Source organism: Oreochromis niloticus, linkage group LG5, assembly GCF_001858045.2.
Source record: "Oreochromis niloticus isolate F11D_XX linkage group LG5, O_niloticus_UMD_NMBU, whole genome shotgun sequence".
NCBI classification, from domain to species: Eukaryota; Metazoa; Chordata; class Actinopteri; order Cichliformes; family Cichlidae; genus Oreochromis; species Oreochromis niloticus.
In genome coordinates, this window is record NC_031970.2 from 7,340,724 (window position 1) to 7,349,039 (window position 8,316).

At 36.1% G+C, this 8,316-nt stretch overlaps 1 long non-coding RNA gene across 1 annotated transcript; it reads right to left on the reverse strand.

The window, feature by feature from the left end:
• Positions 1-956: 956 nt before the first annotated feature.
• Positions 957-1,820, reverse strand: LOC109202152 (uncharacterized). Its single transcript, XR_002062079.2, has 2 exons — positions 1,553-1,820; positions 957-1,504 (listed from the first exon to the last, which is right to left on the reverse strand). It is a non-coding gene; the product is annotated as an uncharacterized LOC109202152 (long non-coding RNA).
• Positions 1,821-8,316: the final 6,496 nt, after the last annotated feature.

Here is an 8,316-nt window from a genome sequence, read left to right on the forward strand (position 1 = left end):
AATGACACTGAAAGCATGAATATATCTTTAAAGAAAAGACAGAGAAAGAACAGACGCAAAAGGAATGATTTTGTATATTATTTTAGGTTCATCAGTGTCTGATTTGTTGCTGGATAAGTCCTGATGTGCTAGACTTATCTGTCGCACATAAATTGTGGAAGGACACCAACTTTAAAACAAACAAACAAAAAACCTCTTTAATTCTGACACTTCTGGTGCTCTTTTGCCTTTGTAGTCTCCGGTTGATCAGCACACTAACCCACACTCATGACACAGGCACAGACTAGACTGGAGCACTTTGTTTTTTATTTGATTTAAGAAACCAACAAAGTGACAGCTTAAGGTCAGCTGCCTCTTTCACTTCACATGCTTGCGTCATCAGACACAAGCCGACAAGACAACATGAATCTCTTGACTCGTATATGTTTATATGTATATATATTATAAACACATGACTGTATATATGAATTTTAATGCACATGAACTACAACAGCTACTTCATGATGCCAGAATTATTTTTAATCCAAGATACTGTCATAATCACATTTGACAGTATGCAACATTTTTAAATATCTAAATTTTCTCTACCTTATATTATTGACATAGGGCATACTTCTGTTAATAAGTATGCCTTATGCACCAAGCATACTTATTGTTTTGCAAAATGATAAAAATAAAAATAAATCTTCTTGGCAACAATACTGATTAGAGGTAATAGAGAATAATATGAAATAGAGAACAGGGCCGTTGCTAGCCATTTGGGTGCCCTAAGCACAAATGCTTTATGGTGCCCCCCCCCGCCACTTAAAAAAAAAAAAAAAAACATTAATACTTTTGAATTTCTCAGTGGAATTTGTTTAATTAAATAACAACAAACATGACAGTTAAACAAATAAATAAGGTTAAAGGAGGTTAAAAATACTGTTACAAATAAATACTCAGGCCCCTTTGGAAAATTAAAATCAGAGCTGACATTAAAAGGACCTCTCCGCACAATTTCAACACGATCAGCATCTACAATGTGAGCTGGCCAAAGAGCAGGATCGGTTGAAGGGGGCACACATGTCTCCACAGTGTCACTTTCTGATAGTCTCTCAGTGACAGGACTCTCAGTGGTACTTGTGTATGGAACTGTACCTGAACTGGTGGTTGATGGTTCTTGTTCTTCTTGGCTAGGGATTGTTGCAGGGTCTACAATGGCTGGTGGTTGATGTCCAGGGATGGCACTACTACTGGATGGTTCATCCTGTCCTTGAGATCCTCCTTGAACATATTTAAGCATTGACCCTGCATACAAGAGAAAATATTCAGGGATTTTACAGAAATACAATTTTGAATCTACAGTAGGCCTACGAAAAATTGCATTATAAGACTAATAAATTAAGTAAGTCACTGGTACATTTAAAAATTACTAACTATATTTTACATGTATAGATTTTCATAATGGCAAATGGCAATATAAACATGCTGTACATAATTTGATATAAATGCGCAAGTAGGAAATCTATATTACTGGAAGATATAGGTTTCATATTACACTGTAATATGAAACCTATATCTTATTTATGCCGCATAAATAAGATATGCGTCTTTATAGATATCCTGAAATGCAGCAACATACAAAGTAATCTTGTCTAATCTGATAATAATACTTGACTGCATCACTGACCTATCCCAAAGTTAAGGTTAATCAGTAGCATGCATGACGTTAGCCAGCTAGCAACCTGAGGAGGGAAATGCTAGTCTCACGATTGCTAACGTTATCTGAAAACCGTCAATTGAGTGACCATGATGAGTTGCTTTTAGTAGTCCATTCTATCAGCGCCGTAGCTCCGCAAACGCACATAACGCACACTGCGTAGGGCACCAAATGGCCGGTAGGGCACCAAAAAAATCAGGGTCGTAAAAAAAAAAAAGTAAACCATATAATATGGTTTACTTTTTTGTGTAAAAAAAAAAGTAAACCATATAATATGGTTTACTTTTTTTTTTTTTACGACCCTGATTTTTTTGGTGCCCTACCGGCCAAATCAGGGTCGTAAAAAAAAAAAAAGTAAACCATATTATATGGTTTACTTTTTTTTTTTTTTACGACCCTGATTTTTTTGGTGCCCTACCGGCCATTTGGTGCCCTACGCAGTGTGCGTTATGTGCGTTTGCGGAGCTACGGCGCTGATAGAGAATAATTAAGTTGTAGTCAAAAAAAGAAAAAGAAAGAGGCCTTTAAAAATACCTACACAGAATAGTGTTCAGTGAAAGAAGACTGATAAAGTCGACTTTATCCCAGGTCAAAAGACTCAGGGAGATTGGCAAAGGGATTAGATGACATGGCTTGATTGATGTAATCTGCTGTGATGGATGTAAAGGGAAGTTAGTTTAGTGCAGTAGCAAGAGCGCCGGAAAGATGGAGAAGGGCCAGCTTTTTCAAATAACCAACAAAGAGAGGAATAGCACACAAAGACCACCCAAAGCCACCTCTGAGGTGAAGTTAGCAAGTCAAATGGGAGAGATTTCAAGAACCTGATATTGTTATCATATGATATTTGTGTCAAAGCGTTGAAGCGCTACAGTAGGCATCACTGTATTTTTATTTATTGTTCCAGGAGTCTGGAATTAGTATCCTACGATAGAATTTTAAATCGATTGAGGAAAAATTGTGTTATTATTAGGGTCTTCAATCTGTTGCAAAGAAACATTATTAAAGGCATAGTAGGTCTCGAAATAGTAGAGTAGTTCTCAAAAATCGAAAAATATGTACATATTTAGCAAAATAATTTTCTTTTGTTTATTTTTAAGGTATTATCTGAAAACTCAAGAATTGTGTTCTATTCAGATTACACTATCTAATGATATTTTTATTTTTGTAATGTGACTTGTCATAGTTGCATGGACGTTGAATGAAAGATAGTATTTTTTTTTTCCTTTTTGTGACTAAGAATTTCATGTTATAAAGATTTCTACATGTTTTATTTTGCATTTTTTCCAAATAAATTGTATAATATTTAGAAACCGTAACTAGTTTTATTTTGCAATATGAAGTTTTTATTAGTACACACACAAATGTTTTTTGTTTGTTATTTTCATATTTCAGTCAACCAGTACTCAGACATTTTTCATGTATCTGTTACAAATTACAGATCCTGATTCGTTTTGGTGGTAAGAAAGGTCAGTGAACATTTCAGGCTTTTATCTTTAATGGTTTTTGAGATATTCATGTTCAAACACTGCCTCTGATTTCAATGTGCAAAAAAAATGGCCTGAAAGAGGGCAGACGGACCAAAAATATGAAAAGTATTTGATATATCACGCTAATATCAGAAATAATTATATATGTTCAAACTTTGTATCATAAACTTTTTATGCAAATGGGAGACAGCTGAGGGAAAAAGCCCATGTAGACTTAACATGGAATGACCCATGGGTGACTGACAGGAATTTAGCATACCAGACAAGCACTGCTTTAGGGTCAGCTGTGATACATGCATTACTATAAATATGCAGATAACATTAGTGAGTAAATTATGTGATTCATTACCATAACAGTTTTTCCAACGAAGTTCTCCCTTTCTAATTGCACCTTAGCCAACATAAAGAAATGAAATGAAATGAAATGAAATGTATGACTTTAAGAAATTAATGTGTAAGTGTGAAGAAACTTCACATAATCACTCCTTTAGCACATCTGCAGGAACATTTTTGAGGGTTTAGAAAGGATGTGAACTGCCACCATGTCTGGTTTAATAACACAGGTAATTTAATCCAGAATTTTCAGATTATCATCTCTGAGAAATCAGTCTTCTGAATGAATCATTTTTTGCCAACACACCGCCTTAAATGTAACAGTTAGTTGTGTCAAACACTGCTCAAGTTATTTAATTTAGCTGTATTTTTTAAAATGTATTACTATAATTTAATATACTTTTTTTATTTAAAATGTAGGAATGTTTTTATGAGCTCACTGAAAGCTTTTTTATAGATATGTAGTCCTGACATGACAGCAGCTACAAATGTATGATTTCACATACTAAAATGCATTACTGGTAGTTAGACGGAATATAAAATATTTAGATATGCTCAATGTTAAAAAGAATTCCAGCAGTAATAGTGATGGGAAACATTTTTCTGCAGAATAAATTCTTTTACGTCAAGTAAAATTTAACAATAACACACAGTTTATGTGTATTAAGATGTCTTCATATTGTTTGTATTGCCACTTTTGCCTAAAGGATTGGTTCTAAAATATATTTCCACAAATGTTCATTGTAACTAATCATAAATATTTTGATGATAAATATAAATCATAACCTCTTTATTTGTATTTTATTATTCTTTAGGGAGGAAAAAGTGACTTCAGGTGATAGCGTCTATGCAGAGCCAACCATACCTACATGAAATAATAAAATCATGAAACTGTATATTTTAGTGTGATCCATTTTGTCTAAACCCTTCACTAACTGGGCCAACAACTTCTGCTTATGCTAAGATGGTTGTGACAACAGGCACTGGACTAGTACAAGTACAATACTATACCAAGACTGAAGAGCATGTCACAATAGCAAAGCTGTAAAATGGCACAAATAAGTATACCATATTTGCTACAATGTGTCTTACATGGCATGCCTTATACATTCAAAAGTGAGACCATTTCAGTGATACTTTCATTTTCTTTTTTTTTTCAGATGAAACTTTCTGAAAAGGAAAATAAGACTTGAACTCACTTCATGGCATCTCAGGTTAAGCTGATGTGCTTGACAAGCCTTGACTTGTGCTCTGTTCAGTATGCTTAACAGCGCCGTTATTCATGGATTAATACATGAACACCTTTCAAACTCAGCCTTACAGCCTTGAGTCATTGCGACTGATGTGAATGATGTGTTCACAAATTTGCAAGGAACTCTCTAGCTTACTGAGAAATTGTCATGTTCAAACAAAGGACAGCAGAATTTTAAAACTAGTAGCAACTACAATTCACAACTTATTGCATATATATATCTCCAATATATATACACCTAACTGTATACACAAGCTCAGTGGAAGGGTGCTGCAGAATATTGCGCTTTCTCCATTTGTGAGCTGTGGCTCTGCAGTAAAATTGCATTATGAACACAAAATGCTGATATTTTCTCCTCATACATTCTTAAGATCTCAGTGAAATAGACTGGTATGCAATAAATTGCCTCTGCGTTACGAACAAGCCTTCCCCTTCACACACACATACACAATGTAATACAATGCCTTGGTAATATTATATGACTAAAGAAACTCTCTTTGGGAAAATAACTGGATTTTACCCCCAATATAATGTCTCTGAGGGGCATAGGGAAAGATTAATGTGGTAAATATGAAAGACTATTTTTAGGTCTCTTGGACTGCTTAGCATTGAGTCAGTCTGGTTGCTGTTCCAAAAACTGTGGCAAGCTAACATTAAATCTGAAACAGTTCGAAGTCTGAGAATCATACATCTCTATTTATATCCCTGTTAACTATGGTGTCTCATTTATTTGTGCCCAGATTTTCTCATTTGCTTTTACTGAGCTTCAAAGCTTCAAACTGTGAATTTTCTCTTCAGTGTTATTTAGTGAAAGAATGGATGTAAAGAGCTGCAAAAAAAAAAAAAAAAAAATCTGCAGATTGTTTCATCTGGCAAGCTTTCTTTGAAGGAGATTCCATTGCCTGCAAGAAGATAGGATCAGATCAGCAAAGATTATCAAGCCACAGTACTTTACAACATCTTCTGGGGGACTGTGATTTAGCTTTGGGCTACAGGAACCTCAGTGATATCTGAAAGTCTTTTCTAGCCACATACTGCAGAAGATGAACACACAGATATGAGCTAATATAATTCAGATGTCTGTCAAATGTGCAAGATAAGCAGGGTTACCTGTACTCTGAGAAAAATCCTGGGACAGCATTACGTTATATGAAATATTAGAATGAATTATATTATTTATAGGTAAACTATGTTTTTGCCAAGTTTTATTTATAAAGTACTAATCAAGTGCCCACTGCCACAAGCATGTCAGCATCTGTGAAGTCACAGTGCCATTACATTTACTCTGGTTCAGGTGTGATTTCTCTAAAGAATCTTCATATTTTTGAATAAATACATGCAGATATTTATCCACAGATAGCACTATAAAATACTCTGCAAATACTCTGAGTAAAATGGTTTTTCTTTTTATAATTTTTTATTGATCATACATTGTATGTGTTTTATTGTATTTACGTTCTTTTATGCATTTAGCTCTGTTTATTCATTTGTCTTGTAAAAGCACTTTAGCATTGGCAGATTGTCAGCACGTCTCTATATTTATTGCAGATTATATCAAACTCATTAATTAAAAACAAACAAACAAACATTGACCCCAATCTTATCTTTAACAAAAATGCACATATGATATACCCACAAAATTTATGAACTGCTAAATTCACACAATGATATTTTGACTATTCCTCTATAAATAAACTTTTAGAACTTTTTTTATTTTAACTTTATAACCTTAAATAAGTAGATTTTTTCCAAGGTAAGTCACAGTAAAGTTCCCACACATGCATCCCCCCACTGTAATCACATGAAGTCTTGTTTAGCAAGAAGGGCCAAAACTGTATAGCTTTGCGGAGATGCACATGCATTTCTGTCCAAACTACACAAAGTGCTTTACAGGTCACCATCAGCTGATGCACACAGCTCCCCAATTGTGTTAAGCAACCTAACACAGTCAGTTTTGACAATTTTCCTAAAAATTAACTCGCTGGTCACCTCGCCCCAATTGTTGGGGAAGGAACCAGAGCTAGTGCAAGAGGAGCCCTATCCACTCGATATAGCTGGGTTATATCTAGTAGGTAGACCTACTTCAAGCATAGCAAGGATTTTGGATTCCTGGGGAAGGGCTGGAGTAGCCCACAGTGAGAGGCACCAAGCAAGTGTGGGGATACTCACAAGTCCCCCACTAAGCATCAGAATTATGTTGAGCGAGAGGGTCGCTTCTGTGTGAATTTGAGTCACATGGGGTAAGACTGACTGTTGTCTGTGAATATGAAAGAAAACAGCAGTCCTTAGAGTCTTTAGACGGGGTCTTAGAAGGGGTTCCAACTTCAATGCTCATGTGAGAAACTGGCTGCCTGATCTAAACCACAGTGGTGTTTTGTTATTGGACTTTGTGCTTCTAGTGGACTGGTTATAACAAACCATGTTCAAAGATACATGGCTCATAACTGTTTTCATCAGGTTCTTATAAACCAAAGTGATATCTGTGTCCGAGTCCTTAGCACAAATACAAACACTTTTTCAATGTGTGCTCCACCAGGGTTCCCTGTCATCAGTCCTGTTTTTTGATTTTCATGGACAGGATTTCAAGGCATAACCATGGTGAAGAAGATGTCCGCTTTGGGAACCTCCAAATTACATCTCTGCTTTTTGCAGGTGATGTGGTTCTGTTGGCTTTATCAGAGTGTGACCTTCAGCATGCACTGGAGCAGTTTGCAGCCAAGTGTGAAATGGCTTGGATAAGAGTCAGCACATCCATTCTCCACCATTCCACCATTCTCTGCTGGAGAATGGTGGAATGCTCCCTCTGGGTTGGGGGAAACAGTATCTTGAGATCTTATTAATCGGTAATGGGAATCTGTACTGTGAGTTGAACTCGCAGATTGGTGCAGGATCAGCAGTAATGCGTTGTAACCGTGTGTTGTGGTGAAGAGAGAGAGGTGAGCTGAAATATAAAGCTTTCAGTTTACCAGTCCAAGTTCCAATCCAGAAATTTGGGTAATCGCCGAAAGGGAAAGGTTGTGAATACAAGCGGCCTAGATGAGCTTCCTCCATAGGGTAGCTGAGCTCAGGCTTCGAGCTAAGGTGAGGAGCTCAGGCATCTGAAGGGAGAGTACAGAAGCTGTCTCTCTGCATTGAAAGGTACTAAACGGGAGCTTTCCTATGGAGGTGTTCTGGGTATGCCCAAGTGGCAGAAGACCCAAGTTAAACTTTTTGGCAGTGTCATGGAAAATAGTGTTGGCAGATGACCAGAAATGCTAGGGTTATTGCTGCCTTGTAAGTATATATAGCATACAGTTATAAAACTTGAAAATATAAATGAGTCATACATACTAAATAATAAAGCTTTTCTTTACTGATATAACGTTATTAATAGAGTGTATGGTTTATTTGAAAGCTTGATCTTCTGACACCATTGAGAAAGAGGGTGAATGGTACATGTAAAGACAACTAACATATCAGTCCACATAAGCATTCAGAAAGCATCCCCGTCTAAAGTCAAATAAACAAATATATGAAGTGAAGCGCTGCCTTAAGAAGAGCTGCCT